This window comes from Primulina tabacum, chromosome 7, assembly GCF_025594145.1.
Source record: "Primulina tabacum isolate GXHZ01 chromosome 7, ASM2559414v2, whole genome shotgun sequence".
NCBI lineage: Eukaryota > Viridiplantae > Streptophyta > Magnoliopsida > Lamiales > Gesneriaceae > Primulina > Primulina tabacum.
The window spans coordinates 25,506,582-25,524,666 of NC_134556.1; positions in this window are offsets into that span (position 1 = coordinate 25,506,582).

Below are 18,085 nucleotides of genomic sequence, written 5' to 3' on the forward strand. Positions count from 1 at the left end.
TTACGAGTTCTTAGTGATGCCGTTTGGACTGACGAATGCTCCAGCAATTTTCATGGACCTCATTAACCGAGTATTTCAGCCTTACCTTGATCAATTCGTCATAGTATTCATTGACGACATCCTTATATACTCCAAGAGCCATGAAGAACACAGTCAGCACTTGAGTACAGTTTTACAGGTTTTGAAGAGTCGTAAGTTATTCGTGAAATTCAGTAAGTGTGAATTTTGGTTGGAGAAAGTAGCATTTTTGGGCCATATAATATCTAGTGGTGGTATTGAAGTGGATCCAGCTAAGGTAGCAGAAGTCCAGGAATGGGTTGAGCCAAAGAATGCATCAAAGATCCGGAGCTTTCTGGGTTTAGCCGGTTACTACCGTAAGTTTATTCAGGGGTTTTCGTCGATAGCAGTGCCGCTCACTTCACTGACCAAGAAGAATGCTAAGTTCATGTGGAGTGGCGAGTGCCAGAAGAGCTTCGATACATTGAAGCAAGCTCTTATTTCAGCGCCAGTGTTAGCAATGTCGTCCGGCCAAGGAGATTTTGTGCTATACACCGATGCATCTAAGCTCGGGTTAGGCGCAGTGTTGATGCAGCATGGTCGGGTGATAGCTTATGCTTCCAGACAGTTGAAGGTGCATGAGAAGAATTATCTGACTCATGATTTAGAATTAGCTGCTGTTGTCTTTGCGTTGAAGATTTGGAGACACTATTTGTACGACGAGAAATGCCAGATATTTACTGATCACAAGAGTCTCAAGTATTTCTTCACGCGGAAAGAATTGAATATGAGACAGAGACGATGGTTGGAATTAGTAAAAGACTACGATTGCGAAATTAGCTACCATCCGGAAAAAGCTAATGTTGTCCCAGACGCCTTGAGTAGAAAAGTGGTAGTTGTAGCACAGTTGTCAGTGCAGAGACCTCTTCAGTCTGAGATTCAGAGGTTCGGGTTAGAGGTTTATTCCAAGGGCAGAGCTCCCAGACAATCTAGTCTGACAGTCAAGTCTGATTTGCTAGACCGAATCCGTAGAGGACAGCCTTCAGATGAGCAGTTGCAGAAATGGAGGCTGAAAGATGAGGTCAAGGGCAGTGTACTCTACACAGTGTCTGATGGTATTGTGAGATACAGAGGTAGAATGTTGGTGCCTAGTGTTGATTCGATCAAAGAGGATATTCTAACAGAAGCACATGCATCTCCGTATTCCATTCATCCAGGAGGCACCAAGATGTACAAAGACTTGTAGATCTTGTATTGGTGGCTAGGTATAAAGGGAGACATCCGCAGATTTGTGTCTGAATGCCTCACTTGTCAACAGGTGAAGGCAGAGCATCAGAGGCCAGCAGGAATGCTTAAGCCACTCCCTATCCCCAAGTGAAAATGGGAGAATATCACCATGGACTTCGTTGATGGCTTGCCGAGATCAGTTAGAGGATCCAATGCCATTTGGGTCATAGTCGATCGACTCACTAAGTTAGCGCATTTCTTGCCAATGAAGACAACTTTCTCCATGACGCAGTATGCGAAGCTTTATATCAGGGAGATAGCTCGATTGCATGGGATCCCAGTTTCCATTGTGTCCGACAGGGACCCGAGGTTTACATCGTCCTTCTAGAAGAGCTTACATGCAACCATGGGGACGAAGTTGCTCTTCAGTACAGCTTTTCACCCGCAGACAGACGGCCAACCTGAGCGAGTGATTCAGATTTTGGAGGATCTATTGCGAGCCTGTATGATCGATTTCCAGGGGACTTGGGAATCTAAGCTACCTCTAGTGGAGTTTACCTACAACAACAATTTTCAATCATCTTTAAGTATGGCTCCCTACGAGGCATTGTATGGGAGGAAGTGCAGATCGCCGATTAATTGGGATGAAGTCGGTGAAAGAGCAGAACTGGGTCCAGAGATTGTTCAGCAGACTGCAGATGTGGTGGTCAAGATTCGAGCCAGAATGAAGACCGCCCAGAGTCGTCAAAAGAGCTATGCTGATAAGAGGAGGAGAGATCTAGAGTTTGCCGTAGGTGATCACGTTTTCGTAAAGATAGCTCCTATGAAGGGTGTTATGAGATTTGAGAAAAGAGGCAAGCTGAGTCCGAGGTTTATTGGGCCGTTTGAGATTCTTGACAGAGTTGGGACACTAGTTTATCGTATTGCCCTTTCGCCGAATCTGGCCGGGGTACACAATGTGTTCCATGTCTCGATGTTGAGGAAGTATCTAGCTAATCCTTCGCATGTTTTGAGCTATGAGCCGTTGCAGCTTGCTCCAGATCTATCATACGAGGAGAGACCGGTCCAAATCCTAGACAGACAGGAGCGTAGACTTCGAAACAAGGTGACCAAGCTGGTCAAAGTTCGGTGGCTAAATCAATCAATAGAGGAAGCCACTTGGGAGGCCAAGGCAGATATGAGGTTTCGCTACCTGGAGTTGTTTGGTAAGATATAATTTCAAGGACGAAATTTATATAAGTAGGGGAGAAACTGTAGAGCCCAAAATAGTACACGTTTAACCCATGCATTTATTTAATTGTTAAAGCATTTATTTAATTTTAAAATGAGTCTTAGTGGGGCATGAATTATTTAAATGCATTATTTTAAATTATTTATGTTTATGTGATGCACGTTAAAATATTTTCTTGAGTTTCATGCTTCAAGCGATTATTCGAGGCGAGATCGAGGAAAAAAGAGACCGGTGACGAATTTGGCAATTTTTAAATGTGGTATATTAATTTAAGTTAAGGATGGAGCATTTTAAATAATTTATTAAGTTTTAGCATTTTAAAGATTGATTATTTATTTAGTGATTTTAGAATTTTAAAACTTTTAAAGATTTATTACATGTGTACTTTATTTTAAATTTAGGATTTTGTTAAAGTTAGAGGTGGATTAGCATTTTAATTAGTTTTTAATTACTAATTAAGCAATTTATTTTCCTAATTAACATCCCTAATCCCCTCCCCACTACCCAAACTCACGCACACACCCACAATCACACACACACACACATCTAGGCCATTTCACACAACCCACTCACATACACGTTTCATTCTTCTCTCCATTTCTTGTTAAAGAAAATATTAGGGTTCTTGGAGAGGGAGAGCAGCCGCCCCATTCCATTCATCATTTCCAGCAATTTCGTGATTTTTATTTGCAAAAAATCGAGCCACAATCATCCCGGATCAATCCTAGCTCCATCTCTGCTTCGGTATCGTCGGTTCGGTAAACTTTAACATCATAAGGCACGTATATTCTTTTGTTTCTGCATCGATCTTGTCATAGTATTGATTTTTATGTTTATTGTATGAAAAACATGTGGATGTTATGAAGAAGTTTGAGCAAACATGGTTGGATCGATTTTGAAATAATTTTATATCTAAAACTCGAATTTTGCTGTCAAATTAAATACTGCGACTTGTTGGTCGACTTTTTGGAAAAACTTTCAACATATAAAACGTAGAAATTTTCGATACCTTCGATTTGAAAGTAAACTCAAAATATTTGGATAAATATTGAGTGAGTTATAGTGTTTTTCGTGGGACTGCTCAAACTGCATTTTCTGGAAAATTTTGTTATTGATGTATTCTTGAAGTTTAATTGTTGCAGGCTTCGTTGGGAACGTTGGGTGACTGCTGCTGCATTTAAGCATGGTGAGTATGATGTGGGGTTGATGTTTGGTGTTTCGTCTCGGGTCGATAGGCACTTGGTTACATTAGAAGTCGTAGAAAGTATTTTGGTGTCAAAATTCATGTTTACGGATTATGTTGCGTAGTTGTTGTGCGTCGTTGTTTTGGGGACATTTGTTTGAGTTGAATCCATGTCATAGCATCCTAAGATGAGTCTCGTTACATTGGTTCAAGTCGTTTAAGTGTGACTTTTAAATTGCATCAAAATGTGTCCTTTTCAAGTTGGTTGTGCGCAGGATTAGCGCCGCAGCGCTCGCCAGGGAGCGCCGCAGCGCCTGTTCTGCGCAAGCCAAGCGCCGCAGCGCTGCCTTTGTGGCGCCGCAGCGTTTGGCCTACGGAAATGCTAGCGCCGCGGTGCTAGTACCTAGCGCCTAGGCGCTAGGCAGTGCCACAGCGCAGCACTGTCCAGCGCCAAGGCGCTCGTCCATGACTTTTTAAAACACTATTTTAGGCTCATGACTTCTATGCTTTGGGAAATTTTCACACATCATGTTAGGATTTCTTCTGGGAGTTGATGTCATGGCTTAATACAATGATTAAAGGAGTTCAAGTCCCGATTGATTTAGAACGTCATAAGAAAATTTTCATTTTTGGGTGGTGAGCACGATCATTATGTCTAAGTATGGAAATTAAGTGCTTGAACTCTTGTTAGTATGGTGCAGCAGCGGCCCAGCGAGATCCAACGAATCCCTCAACGTCAAGTAAGTATGTTTGACGTGCAAAGAAAATAGACGTGCAAAGAAAATACTTTTAAGTTTTGAGATATGCTAAATTTCTTGTGACCCAATTTATGTATGGGATTTGAAAGCGTTAAGCATGACCAGGGTCCAATCCACCCCTTTAAATCATGAACGAGTTTAGATCAGGATTGAAAAGCGTTAAAGCATGAACGGGGACCAATCCACCCGTTAAAGCATGAAAGGGGATCTCATGTATGTGACAGTAGATTCGTCCCTGTCAGCCCAGTACTGTGATTTATTCTGATCAGGCGATTTATGTTATGGGGTCACTTGATTTGAAACATGCCTCTACGCAAAATGATGAAGTTATGTATGTTCAAGTATGCAAGCATGTTTAAGAAAAGTTTTATGATAATGACACGTCTATGTATGTATGTACGTATGTTCGAGCTTTTGATACGCAAGTTCAAGTTTCAGTATGTACTTCCTATTTTAAAGTTGCTCGTGATTTTTATTACGTATTACTTGTTGCTTCCAGTTTATACGTGTTGAGTTTTTAGACTCACTAGACTTGATCGATGCAGAGGAGGATGATTTCGAGGAGAGTGGGGACCAAGGAGCTGGCTTGGACTGAGCAGGAGGCTAGACCCGAAGACCGCCCAAGTTTTTAAGTTTTTTTGAAATGTCAAATACTCTGATTTCACGCTACTGGTTATAAGATTTCAAACAAATACTTTTGTCAAACTTTATTTTTAGATCTATTAATGCAACTACTTTTGGGATGTACGGATTGCGTCATCGAAATTGAAGTTTGATTATTCTTTTAAGAAAATTTTTAATTTTTCTCGAGTTTCTTGTTTCAGGCTATTACTCGATGCGGGATTGAGGAAAGGAGACCGATGACGATTTTGGCAATTTTAAATGTGGTATTTTATTTTTTTTTAGTTGAGGATGGGGCATTTTAGATAATTTATTTAGTTTAGCATTTTAAAGCTAAATTATTAATTGAGTGATTTTAGAATTTTAAAACTTTTAAAGTTTAGCAAGTGTACACTTTATTTTAAATGTATAGATTTTTTTTTATATTAATTAGGGGAGAGTTAATATTTTAAATTAGTTACTAATCACAAATTAAGCAATATTTTAATCCCCTAATTTAGCTAAACACACATACACACACATCGAGAACACACACACACATTTTATCACGCACACATACTCTATTTTCAGATTCTTAATATTTTGAAAGGAGAAAATATTAGGGTTCTTAGCCTAGAGAGCAACTGCCCCTTCCCTCTATAATTTCCAACGAGTTTTTTTTCGTCGTTTCTGTTGCAAGAAAATCGAGCCACCATCGTCCCGGATCAAGCCTCGCTCCGTCTCCGCTTCGGTATCGCCGTATCGTGAGTTTTTTCATATCAAAAGGCACGTATATTCTTTCGTTTCTGCATCGATCTTGTCATAGTATAATTTTTATGTTTATTGTATGAAAAACATGTGGATGTTATGAAGAAGTTTGAGCAAACATGGTTGGAAAGGTTTTGAAATAATTTTTAGATCTAAAACTCGAATTTTGCTGTCAAATTAAATATTGCGACTTTTTGGTCGACTTTTTGGAAAAACTTTCAACATATAAAACGTAGAACTTTTTGATACCTTCGATTTGACAGTAAACTCGAAATATTTGAATAAAAATTGATTGAGTTATGGTGTTTTTCGTGGGACTGCTCCAACTGCGTTTTCTGGAAAATTTTGTTATGATGTATTCTTGAAGTTTGTTTGTTGCAGGCTTCGTTGGGAACGTTGGGTGACTGCTGCTGCGTGTAAGCATGGAGAGTATGATGTAGGGTTGATGTTTGGTGTTTCGTCTCGGGTCGATAGGCACTTGGTTATATTAGAAGTCGTAGAAAGTATTTTGGTGTCAAAATTCATGTTTAAGGATTATGTTGCGTAGTTGTTGTGCGTTGTTGTTTTGGGGACATTTGTTTGAGTTGAATCCTTGTCATAGCGTCCTAAGATGAGTCTCGTTGAATCGGTTCGAGTCGTTTAAGTGTGACTTTTAAAATTGCATCAAAATGTGTCATTTTTGGGTTGGTTGTGCGCAGGATTAGCGCCGCAGCGCTCGCCAGGGAGCGCCGCAGCGCCCGTTCTGTGCAAGCCAAGCGCCGCGGAGCTGCCCTTGTGGTGCCGCAGCACTTGGCCTGCGGCATTGCTAGCGCCTAGGCGCTAGGCAGTGCCGCAGTGCAACACTGTCCAGCGCCTAGGCGCTCGTCCTTGTGCCGCCGCAGTGCTTGGCCTGCGGCATTGCTAGCGCTGCGGCGCTAGGAAGTGCCGCAGTGCTGCACTCTCCAGCGCCTAGGCGCTCGTATATGACTTTTTAAAACACTATTTTAGGCTCATGTCTTCTATGTTTTGGGAAATGTTCACACATCATGATAGGATTTGTTCCGGGAGTTGGTGTCATGGCTTAGTATAATGATTAAAGGAGGTCAAGTCCCGAGTGATTTAGAACGTCATAAGAAAATTGCCATTTTGGGTGGTGAGCACGATCATTATGTCTAAGTATGAAAATTAAGTGCTTGAACTTTTGTTATTATGTTGCAGCGGCGGCCCCAAACGAGATCCAACGAATCCCTCAACGCCAAATAAGTATGTGAGAACCCGAGATTTTACGATCCCAAGTAAACAAGGTAAGAAATATACGAGCTTAAAACTTAGCTTAATCTAAGATCAAAATACTTTCATTCTAATTATAAAACTTAAATATGAACTTAGATTTTCAGCTAGTAACTCATGGAAGTAACTTCAAAGCTCGGGAATGAGCTCAACCGGAAGCCGAGCTGCAAGTAACCATATCCATCAAAGTATTGTCACGAGAGGAGTAAAACCCCAGCTCAAGGACTCGATATTTCAGCTCAAAGCAGCTCAACCAAGCTTGTCCTAACAAGACCAAAAAGGGAGCTAAAAGATGAGCTAAAGGCTTGGACAAATTAAGTATGCAAGAAATAACCTTTGAGTTAACCCATGAAGGAGCTAAGGGAGGAACTAAAGGTTTGGACAAGTTAATGGTGCAAGAAATGACCATTGAAATAATCCATGAAGGAGCCAAAGGAGGAGCTAGGAGACCAGGACACATTAATGATGCAGGAAGTGACTCTTGGTGCTTGAGATGGAGCTTGACCACATTGAAAGCTACTTGGAGCCCAAGTTGGCGTGAATCTAGTGGAGGATGAAGGTCACAAATTCACCAATAAATAGAGCATGAGGGCTGATGGAAAAGTATACCACAAAAGCACTCAAATTTCGGCTCTCCCCCACCACAAGAGTTCTCGGCCAATTCAACAAGGAGGAAGCTTTGTTCGTGCGGTTCAAGTGCTACAATTCTACGTCAAAGTGCTGCTGGTTTGAAGACGTAATCTTCAAAAAGTTTACGTCGAAATACTGCCCAATTTCCGAGAGGAAATTCGTACCAAAAATCTGCAAATTCGGTAAGTGGGCTTTTGTTATGTACTTCGTTTGTATTTTTAAACCTTGATATCAATAACATGACATACATGTTGGTGCGTCCTTATTTTCGAAAAATCAGCATGTTTTATTTTAAAATTTCGATCGATTATGTGTTCTCGTCTGTGCTTCGAATTTCTTGATTCTGCTGTGTCAGTTTGAAAACTCTGAAATCTGAATATCTGAAAAGTTCTGTCTGTTACTTCTGAATTCTGTTTACACTGTTACGAATTGATTTGAAATGGGACGAGAATTGTAATTCTGTTCTGGCCCCCATTGGTGAGTATAAAATCATGTTCTGTTCTGGCCCACATTGGTGGGTATAAAACCATGTTCTGCCCTCACCCCTTAGAGGACTAACATATTGGGGACAATTTGACCATGGAAATGAGATGAGTAACAGTGTTCTGTCTGTTCTGAATTGAGAAATCGGTTTCCGAATTGTTCTGAATCATCTGATGAATTCTGTCATTTATTCAATTTGTCTCTGTCCTGATAAGCTAAGAATATTAAGTTTTGAAAGTCTGTTAAAAGAACGTTTTAAGAAAACTAAGTTCTATATGTATCTTTGGAATCGATCGACCCCCACTTGCTGAGTGTTTCCCAAAACACTCACCCCTTACAAATTTCAGATAAAAATGAGGAGCAACTGGATGAGGAAGAGCAAGAAGCGTTCTGGGGATGGTGATCAGATTTCGAGATCAGCAAATCGAGAATTGTACTCCTTTTCTTTTGTTTAGCTTCTGCAACTCTGATGTAAAAGTTTATTCTTTTGTCATTGTAAGACAATACTCTATTTATGAAAAAGACTGGTTTGATTTGATACGAGGCTTTATTGTTTTTCAATGTAATTGTTAAACAATGCCGGATGTCACCGACGCTTCGGACTTGGGGCGTGACATTTAAGTTGTATCAGAGCCGCCAGGTTCATAATCCCACTGGGATTTTGATAGACAAAATTTGGCGAAGTCAAATTTTGGCAAAAGCCTAGTGTATCCCGATTATGATGCTTTACTTTCGATTTTTATCCTAGGAAATGGCAGGCAGACCACCCCGAAACAACCGTAACCCCCGTGGTGCCAACCAAAACGAAAATCTACCACCACCCAGAGTGAATCTCAGTCAAGATGATATGATGGCAATAGCTACTATCGTAGCTGCAACGTTACAAGGATTCGTCAACCCATTGGCTAATGCCATCCAACCACCACCTGAACCGCAACCGCGTGGGATTAAGTACCATTACGAATCTCTCAGAAGGAATTGAGTTCCAACTTTCAATGGGAACCCAGACCCAGAAGTCAGCCACAACTGGCTCAAGAACGTCGAAACACAACCACATTTACTGGAAATACCTGAAGAACTGAGAGTGGAGGTTGTAACACCGTTTTTGGAAGACCGAGCTAGGAAACGGTGGGAAACTGTGTCGCCATCTTTGGCAGAAGTGGAAGAGATCACATGGCATATTATTAAGAGAGAATTTTGAAACAATACTATCCCGCTGAATTTCGACTACAGAAGTTGGGTGAATTCGAAAACTTCAAACAGGCTCCGGACATGTCAGTGATGGAATACACTTCACGGTTCAACGATCTGGGAACCTATGTCCCAACGATCATGTCGGATGAAACGTTAAAAATGCATCGATTCAAGAGGGACTCAACAGTCGAATTCAGTCGGCATTGGCAGTATTCAAGCCAAACAACTTTGCGGATTTGATGGGCGCTGCAATGAGCGCAGAAACTGATATCAAGCGACGCGAGGAAGAAAACAAGAACAAAAGACCGATGAGCAGTCAATCTACTCAGAATGGTCCCAAGTTTAAGAAACCAAATTATCCAGGTGGGTCTTTCAAAGGAAATTCTGGCAGTGCTGGTAACACCGAAGGAAAGTGGTGTGATACATGTCGACAGAAACATGTTGGAGAATGTTATCGGAAGACAGACGCTTGTTTTAAGTGCGGAAAGGTGGGTCATAGAATTAAAGATTTTCCTGACAACAAGGACAAAGGGACAGGGCCCAACAAGCAACATGAAAACAAGACTAATGATCGGGTTTATGCAATAACCCAAGAGGAAGCTGATAACACCAATGAAGTGGTGGCAGGTACCATCTTACTCAATAAAATGCCTGCATATGCTTTGTTTGATTGTGGTGCCACACATTCATTTGTGTCTAGAAGATTTGATAAAAAGCTTAAACTTGAGCATGATATTCTTAGTGAACCGTTAAGAGTAGCAACACCTGCCAGCAAAACAATTGAAACACACAAAGTGTATCGAAACTGTAAAATTTTTATCAGCAATCAAACTTTTGAAGTGGAATTAATTCAACTCAATATGGTTGAGTTTGACATCATCCTTGGAATGGAATGATTAGCTAAAAACCATGCCATGGTAGACTATCAAAAGAAAAATGTAAGACTCCAGACTCCTCATGAAGAAGAGATTTTATTCCATGGAAAATCAAAAGAAAGAAAATCTCTGTTATCTGCCTCACAAGCCTGGAAAGCCATAAGAGGAGGAGAAGAAATTTATCTGGCAGTGATCAATGAAATCAAAGAAGAAGAAGTCCCAAAGTTGGAGGATATTCCAATTGTCCAAGAATTTCCAGACGTTTTCCCCGAAGAACTACCGGGAGAGATACCAGATAGGGAAGTAGAATTTGAAATCAATTTGGTCCCTGGTGCTGCGCCAATATCAAAGGCACCATACCGAATGGCTCCAGCCGAATTAAAAGAGCTAAAGGAGGAACTGCAGAAATTACTAGACAAGAAGCAAATTCGCCCCAGTGCATCCCCGTGGGGAGCCCCAGTGCTTTTTGTAAAGAAAAAGGACGGAAGCATGAGGCTATGTATTGACTATCGGGAGTTGAACAAGATCACCATAAAGAATAAGTACCCACTCCCAAGAATAGATGATCTTTTCGATCAGTTAAAGGGAGCCAAGGTCTTTTCAAAACTAGATCTGATATCTGGTTACCATCAGTTGAAGTTCAAAGCGGAAGACATTCCTAAAACTGCTTTTAGGACAAGATATGGACATTACGAATTCACAGTAATGCCTTTTGGCCTAACAAATGCTCCTGCAGCATTCATGGATCTGATGAATCGGGTATTCAAACCATATCTCGACAAGTTTGTGGTTGTTTTCATAGATGATATTCTTGTGCACTCACCAAGTGAGGAAGAACACAGAGAACATCTGCGTCTTACTTTGAAGACACTTCGAGAAAAGGAACTATACGCCAAATTCAAGAAATGTGAATTTTGGTTAAAAAGTGTGGCGTTCTTAGGGCATATAATTTCTGAATTAGGAGTGTCAGTAGATCCTAAGAAGGTAGAGGCAATCAAGGATTGGCCACAACCAAAGACAGTGACCGAAGTAAGAAGTTTTCTGGGATTAGCAGGCTACTATAGAAAATTTGTGGAAGGATTTTCTTCGATAGCCATTCCACTCACCAAACTTACTCAGAAAAATTCGAAATTCATTTGGAATGAAGCTTGTGAAAAGAGTTTCGAAACCCTGAAGACAAAACTCGCATCCACACCAGTACTCATTCTTCCCGGGGATGGTAAGAATTTCACTGTATACAGTGACGCATCAAAAGAAGGATTGGGGTGTGTGCTTATGCAAGAGGGTCAGGTAATCGCTTATGCCTCACGGCAATTGAAACCATATGAGCAGAATTACCCCACTCATGACTTGGAGTTAGTCGCAGTAGTATTTGCGCTTAAAATCTGGAGGCACTACCTTTATGGAGTAAAATGCGAAGTTTTTACTGATCACCAGAGCCTCAAGTACATTTTCACTCAAAAGGAATTAAACCTGAGACAAAGAAGATGGATGGAACTTCTCAAGGACTATGACCTATCAATCAATTACCATCCGAGTAAGGCAAATAAGGTGGCAGATGCGTTGAGTCGAAGGAACCCTGGGAAGGTGAACTTAAATTCCCTATCAATGCAACCAAACCTCCGAGAGACTATCAAGTTGAAGCAGAGTCAAGACACCTCCATCCTTAAAATTCAAGAACAAATCCAAGAAGGAAAGTTTCCAGAATTTCAAATAGACGAAAATGGAATACTTTGGATGAAAGGACGATTGTATGTGCCAAACGTCGATGGAATTCGAGAAGAAGTAATGGCCGAGGCACATAAATCGAGATTTTCAGTACATCCAGGGAGTACCAAAATATACAGAGACTTAAAAAATAATTACTGGTGGAACGGTATGAAGAAAGACGTAGCTGTCTTTGTTGCAAAGTGTTTGGTCTGTCAACAAGTCAAGGCGGAACATCAAAGGCCTGGAGGACTTTTACAACCATTGGAAATACCAGAGTGGAAGTGGGATAACATCTCCATGGATTTCGTAGTAGGACTACCACGATCAGGACAGGGTCACGATGGGATCTGGGTGATCATTGACAGATTGACCAAGTCCGCCCATTTCTTGCCAGTACGAATGAATTATAATTTGGATAAATTAGCCACTTTGTATGTGGACAACATAGTGAGGCTACATGGAGTTCCAGCGAGTATACTGTCTGACCGAGATCCGAGATTTGTGTCAAGATTTTGGAAAAGTTTCCAAAAGGCTATGGGAACCAATGTCACTCTCAGCACGGCCTATCATCCCAGACTGATGGCCAAACCGAAAGGACAATTCAAACCCTCGAAGATATGCTGAGGGCATGTGCACTGGATTTTTCTGGAAATTAGAGTGAACAAATACCGTTAATAGAGTTCGCCTATAACAACAGCTACCATAGTAGTATCGAGATGGCTCCATATGAGGCTTTGTATGGTCGGAAGTGTCGGTCGCCTCTATATTGGGACGAAGTCGGAGAAAAAGCTGTTAACGGACCAGAACTTATTCAGTTAACCGTAGACAAAGTAGTCATAATCAAGGAAAGACTCAAGGCAGCCCAGGATAGACAGAAGAGCTGGGCCGATCTAAAAAGGAGACCGTTAGAATTAGAGATTGGTGAGAAAGCTTATGTCAAGGTCTCCCCTATGAAAGGAGTAGTTCGATTCAGTAAATCCGGAAAGTTGAATCCGAGATACGTGGGACCGTTCGAGATACTGGAAAAGGTAGGAACCTTAGCCTACCGATTAGCGTTACCACCAGACATGGCCAGAATACATAACGTTTTCCACATCTCACAACTGAGGAAGTATGTCCCAGAACCGAGTCATATACTCAAAGTTACACCACTAATGATTGAAGGAAACCTCAACGAAGAACTCAAATACGAAGAAGTCCCTATCCGAATAGTGGACACAAAAGACCAAGTATTGAGGCACCGGACAATACCGTATGTCAAGGTACAGTGGTCAAATCATACTGAAAGAGAGGCAACTTGGGAACTCGAGGAGAAGATGCGGTCACAATACCCTCACCTATTTGAATGATCAAGCTAATGCAAGCACATTTAAGAAAAGCTTTATGTTTATGGCACGTCTATGTATGTACGTATGTAAGTATAAGTTTAAGCGCAAGTTCAAGCTCATGTATGTACGCTCTATTTTAAAGTTGCACGTGGTTTTATTACGTATTACTCGTTACTTCCAGTTCATACGTGTTGAGTCTTTAGACTCACTAGACTTGATCGATGCAGGTGAGGATGATACTGAGGAGACTAGAGGTGGGGACCAAGGAGCTGGCTTGGACTGAGCAGGAGGCTAGACCCGATGACCGCCCAAGTTTTTAAGTTTTTATTAAAAGTCAAATACTCTGATTTCACGCTATTGGTTATGAGATTTTAAACAACTACTTTTGTCAAACTTAATTTTAGATCTTTTGTTGCAACTACTTTTGGGACGTACATTTTATTTTATCGAATTTTGAAGGTTCACCTTTTATTTAAGAAAATTTTTAATTTTTCCGCAAATGTTAAGAGGTAAAAAGTACGGTACGTTATAGTTGGTATCAGACCGGTGTTCTTGTAAAGGGTTATGACTCTTGCTAGTCGCAAGAAGCTCACGAAGTCGCACCCCAAGTCTGTAAGTTTTAAAGTTTTGAGTTATGTTATGTACTAAGCATTGATTTCAGCGTGTCCATGTTTTAAGTTCGATTTACGTGCATCTTATATTATTGATATCATGTTCTTGCATATGGAGTTTACGTGTTGGGTAAATTGTTGGAACAGTATGCCTCCTAGACGCATAATTAACCGGGAATCTAGGGATGAGGATAGAGAGGCTCGAGAGGAGGGTAGAGACGCTCCACCTCCTCCACTGCCAGATATGCAAACACAAATGATTGCAAGAATAACTCAGTTCTTCGCACAGTTTGCGGGGAACCTGGCTACAGTCGATGCAGGGGCTAGGCCTAGACCAGAGGCGGTATACGAGAGGTTCAGGCGGATGAGCCCAAAGGAGTTTTCGGGGACCACTGACCCGATGATAGCCGAGGGATGGATTAAATCCATCGAGGTTATTTTTGCCTTTATGGAGTTGCAAGATGCAGATAGGGTCAGGTGTGCAACATTTCTACTAACCGGGGACGTCGGACTGTGGTGGGAGAGCACGTCCGTAGCAGCGAATTTGCAGACCCTTTCTTGGGATGACTTTAAGGAGATATTCTACTCCAAGTACTTCACTGAAGAAGTACGATCCAGACTTACCAGGGAATTCATGACACTGCGACAGGGAGACAATAGTGTTGCAGAGTTTGTCAGGAAGTTTTAAAGGGGGTGTCACTTTGTGCCCCTTATAGCTAATGATGCCCAAGGAAAGTTGAGGCATTTCATGGATGGGTTGCGGCCGATCTTGCACCTAGATGTCTGAGTAGATGGTCCTACTACTTACGCAGTTGTCGTGTCTAGAACTTTGGCGGCGGAGCAGGATCGGGGGGATGTCGAGAATGATAGGCAGTGTAAGGGGCCCTATCAAGCTCCACAGCAACAGCAACAATGACCTCAGTTTAAGAGGCCGTTCCAGGGGCAGCCAGGGAAGAAGCCTTATCAGGGACCGCCTAAGGACAAGGGTCCTATGGCACAGCAGAAGGCGCCCCGGAGGCCGGGAGAGTACCCAGTGTGCCCGAAGTGCAATCGCCAGCAACCGGGATAGTGTTTATATGGGTCCGGCAAGTGTTTTAAGTGCGGAGAAAGTGACCACATGCTAAAGGAATGCCCTCAGTGGAGGCAGCCGACACAGGGCAGGGTGTTTGCCATGCATGCACAGGAGGCGAACCCAGACACGAAATTACTGACCGGTAAACTTTTCTACCTAGGCTTAGTATTTTTTTGTCATGCATGTGTTAAATTTATTTGGGATTATCAGTGTGCTAGTAATATTTTTGAGTGAATTGTGGTATAATTTCTATTATGCATGCGGTTAAGGTTAGAATTTTGAGATATAAGTTTTGTGTTGTGCTAACCTCTCTCAGGAAATATTTTCATTAAGAGATTAACTACTAAGGTCTTGATAGATTCCGGGGCCACTCATTCATTCATCTCGGAGACGCTTGCTAACCACTTGGATATCAAGACCATCGGCCTTGACGTGAATTATTCCGTGACAGTCCCATCAGGGGAAGAGTTGTCAGCTACTAGCGTGGTCAAGGACATTGGTCTCGAACTGCAAGGCCACCTAGTGTATGCAGATTTGATTGTGTTGCCGATGCCAGAATTCGATATTATTTTGGGTATGGACTGGCTGACGAAGAACCGAGTCCTGATTGATTTTTAGAAAAGGTCGGTATTGGTTAGACCGTTGGGTATGGAGCAGTTTTTTTTTGAACCAGCCAGATGGAGAAGTTTCCCTCGCGTGATCTCTTGCATGCAAGCGCGGAGGCTTATGCACAAGGGTTGTCAGGCTTTCTTGGCCAGCGTTATTTCCACACCTGACATCCCCACCCCGTCTATAACTGAAGTACCAGTGGTCAGAGATTTTCCTGACGTCTTTCCAGATGATGTCACAGGCCTTCCACCACAGAGAGAGAGGGGGATTTTTCAATTGATCTTATGCCAGGCACTGTGCCGATCTCTAAGGCACCGTACAGGCTAGATCCAGCAGAGATGTTAGAACTCAAACAGCAGATTCAGGAGCTCCTTGACAAGGAATTCATTCGCCCTAGTTTCTCGCCGTGGGACGCACCAGTGCTCTTTGTGAAAAAGAAAGATGGGAGCATGAGACTGTGTATCGATTACCGAGAATTGAACAAGGTAACGATCAAGAATAAATACCCATTACCAAGGATTGAGAACTTGTTCGACTAGTTACAGGGAGCTTAAGTGTTCTCTAAGATAGATCCTCGATCGGTGTATCATCAGCTGAAGGTGAAAGACGCAGATGTTCACAAGACAGCCTTCAGAACAAGATATGGGCATTACTTGTTCTTGGTGATGCCGTTTAGACTGACGAATGCTCCAGCAATTTTCATGGACCTCATGAACCGAGTATTTATGCCTTACCTTGATCTGTTCGTCATAGTGTTCATTGACGACATCCTTATTTACTCGAAGAGCCATGAGGAGCACAGCCAGCATTTGAGGACAGTTTTACAGACCTTGCAGAGTCGCAAGTTATTTGCGAAGTTCAGTAAGTGTGAATTTTGGTTGGAGAAAGTAGCATTTTTGGGTCATATAATATATAGCAATGGTATCGAGGTGGATCCAGCTAAGGTAGCAGCAGTTAAGGAATGGGTTGAACCGAGGAATGCATCAGAAATTCCCAGTTTTCTGGGTTTAGCCGGTTACTACCGTAAGTGTATTCAGGGGTTTTCTTCGATAGCAGTGCCACTCACTTCACTGACCAAAAGAATGCTAAGTTTGCGTGGAGTGATGAATGTCAGAAGAGCTTCGATACTTTGAAGCAAGCTCTTATTTCAGCGCCAGTGTTAGCCATGCCATCAGGGCAAGGAGATTTTGTGTTATACACCGATGCATCTAAACTCGGGTTAGGCGCAGTGTTGAGTTTATTGCGAGTGATTCAAATTTTGGAGGATTTATTGCGAGCCTGTATGATCGATTTCTAGGGGACTTGGGAATCAAAGCTACCTCTAGTTAAGTTTACCTATAACAACAGTTTTCAAGCATCTATAGGTATGGCACCCTACGAGGCATTGTATGGAAGGAAGTGCAGATCATCGATTCATTGGGATGAAGTCGTTGAAAGAGCAAAACTTGGTCCAGAGATTGTTCAACAGACTGCAGATGTGGTGGCCAAGATCCGAGACAGGATGAAGAACGCACAGGGTCGTCAAAAGAGCTATGCTGATAAGAGGAGAAGGGATCTAGAGTTTGTCGTAGGTGATCACGTTTTAGTGAAGATAGTACCCATGAAGGGTGTTATGAGATTTGGGAAAAGAGGCAAGCTGAGTCCGAAGTTTATTGGACCATTTGAGATTCTTGACAGAGTTGGGACACTAGCTTATCGTGTTGCTTTTCTGCCGAATCTGGCCGGGGTACACAATGTGTTCCACGTCTCGATGTTGAGGAAGTATCTAGCTAATCCTTCGCATGTTTTGAGCTATGAGCCGTTGCAACTTGCTCTAGACCTGTCATATGAGGAAAGACCCACTCAAATCCTAGACAGACTGGAGCGGAGACTTTGGAACAAAGTGACCAAGTTGGTCAAAGTCCGGTGGCTAAACCAATCGGTGGAATAGGCCACTTGGGAGGCAGAAGCGGAAATGAGAATCCGCTACCCAGAGTTATTTGGTAAGATTTAATTTCGAGGACAAAATTTATATAAGTGGGGGAGGAACTGTAGAGCCCAAAATCAGTACACGTAAAACCCATACATTTATTTAATTGTTAAATCATTTATTTAAATTTAAAATGATTTTAGTGTTGCGTGATTTATTAAATTGCATTATTTTAAATTATTTATGTTTATGTGATGCACGTTAAAATGTTTTCTCGAGTTTCATGTTTCAGGCGATTGCTCGATGCAGAATTGAGGAAAGGAGACCGGTGACGATTTTGGCAATTTTAAATGTGGTATTTTATTTTTTTAAGTTGAGGATGGGGCATTTTAGATAATTTATTTAGTTTAGCATTTTAAAGCTAAATTATTAATTGAGTGATTTTAGAATTTTAAAACTTTTAAAGTTTAGGGGAGAGTTAATATTTTAAATTAGTTACTAATCACTAATTAAGCAATACTATAATCCCCTAATTTAGCTAGACACACACACACACACCAAGTACACACTCACACGCTTTATCACACACATACTCTATCTTCAGATTCTAAATATTTTGAGAGGAGAAAAT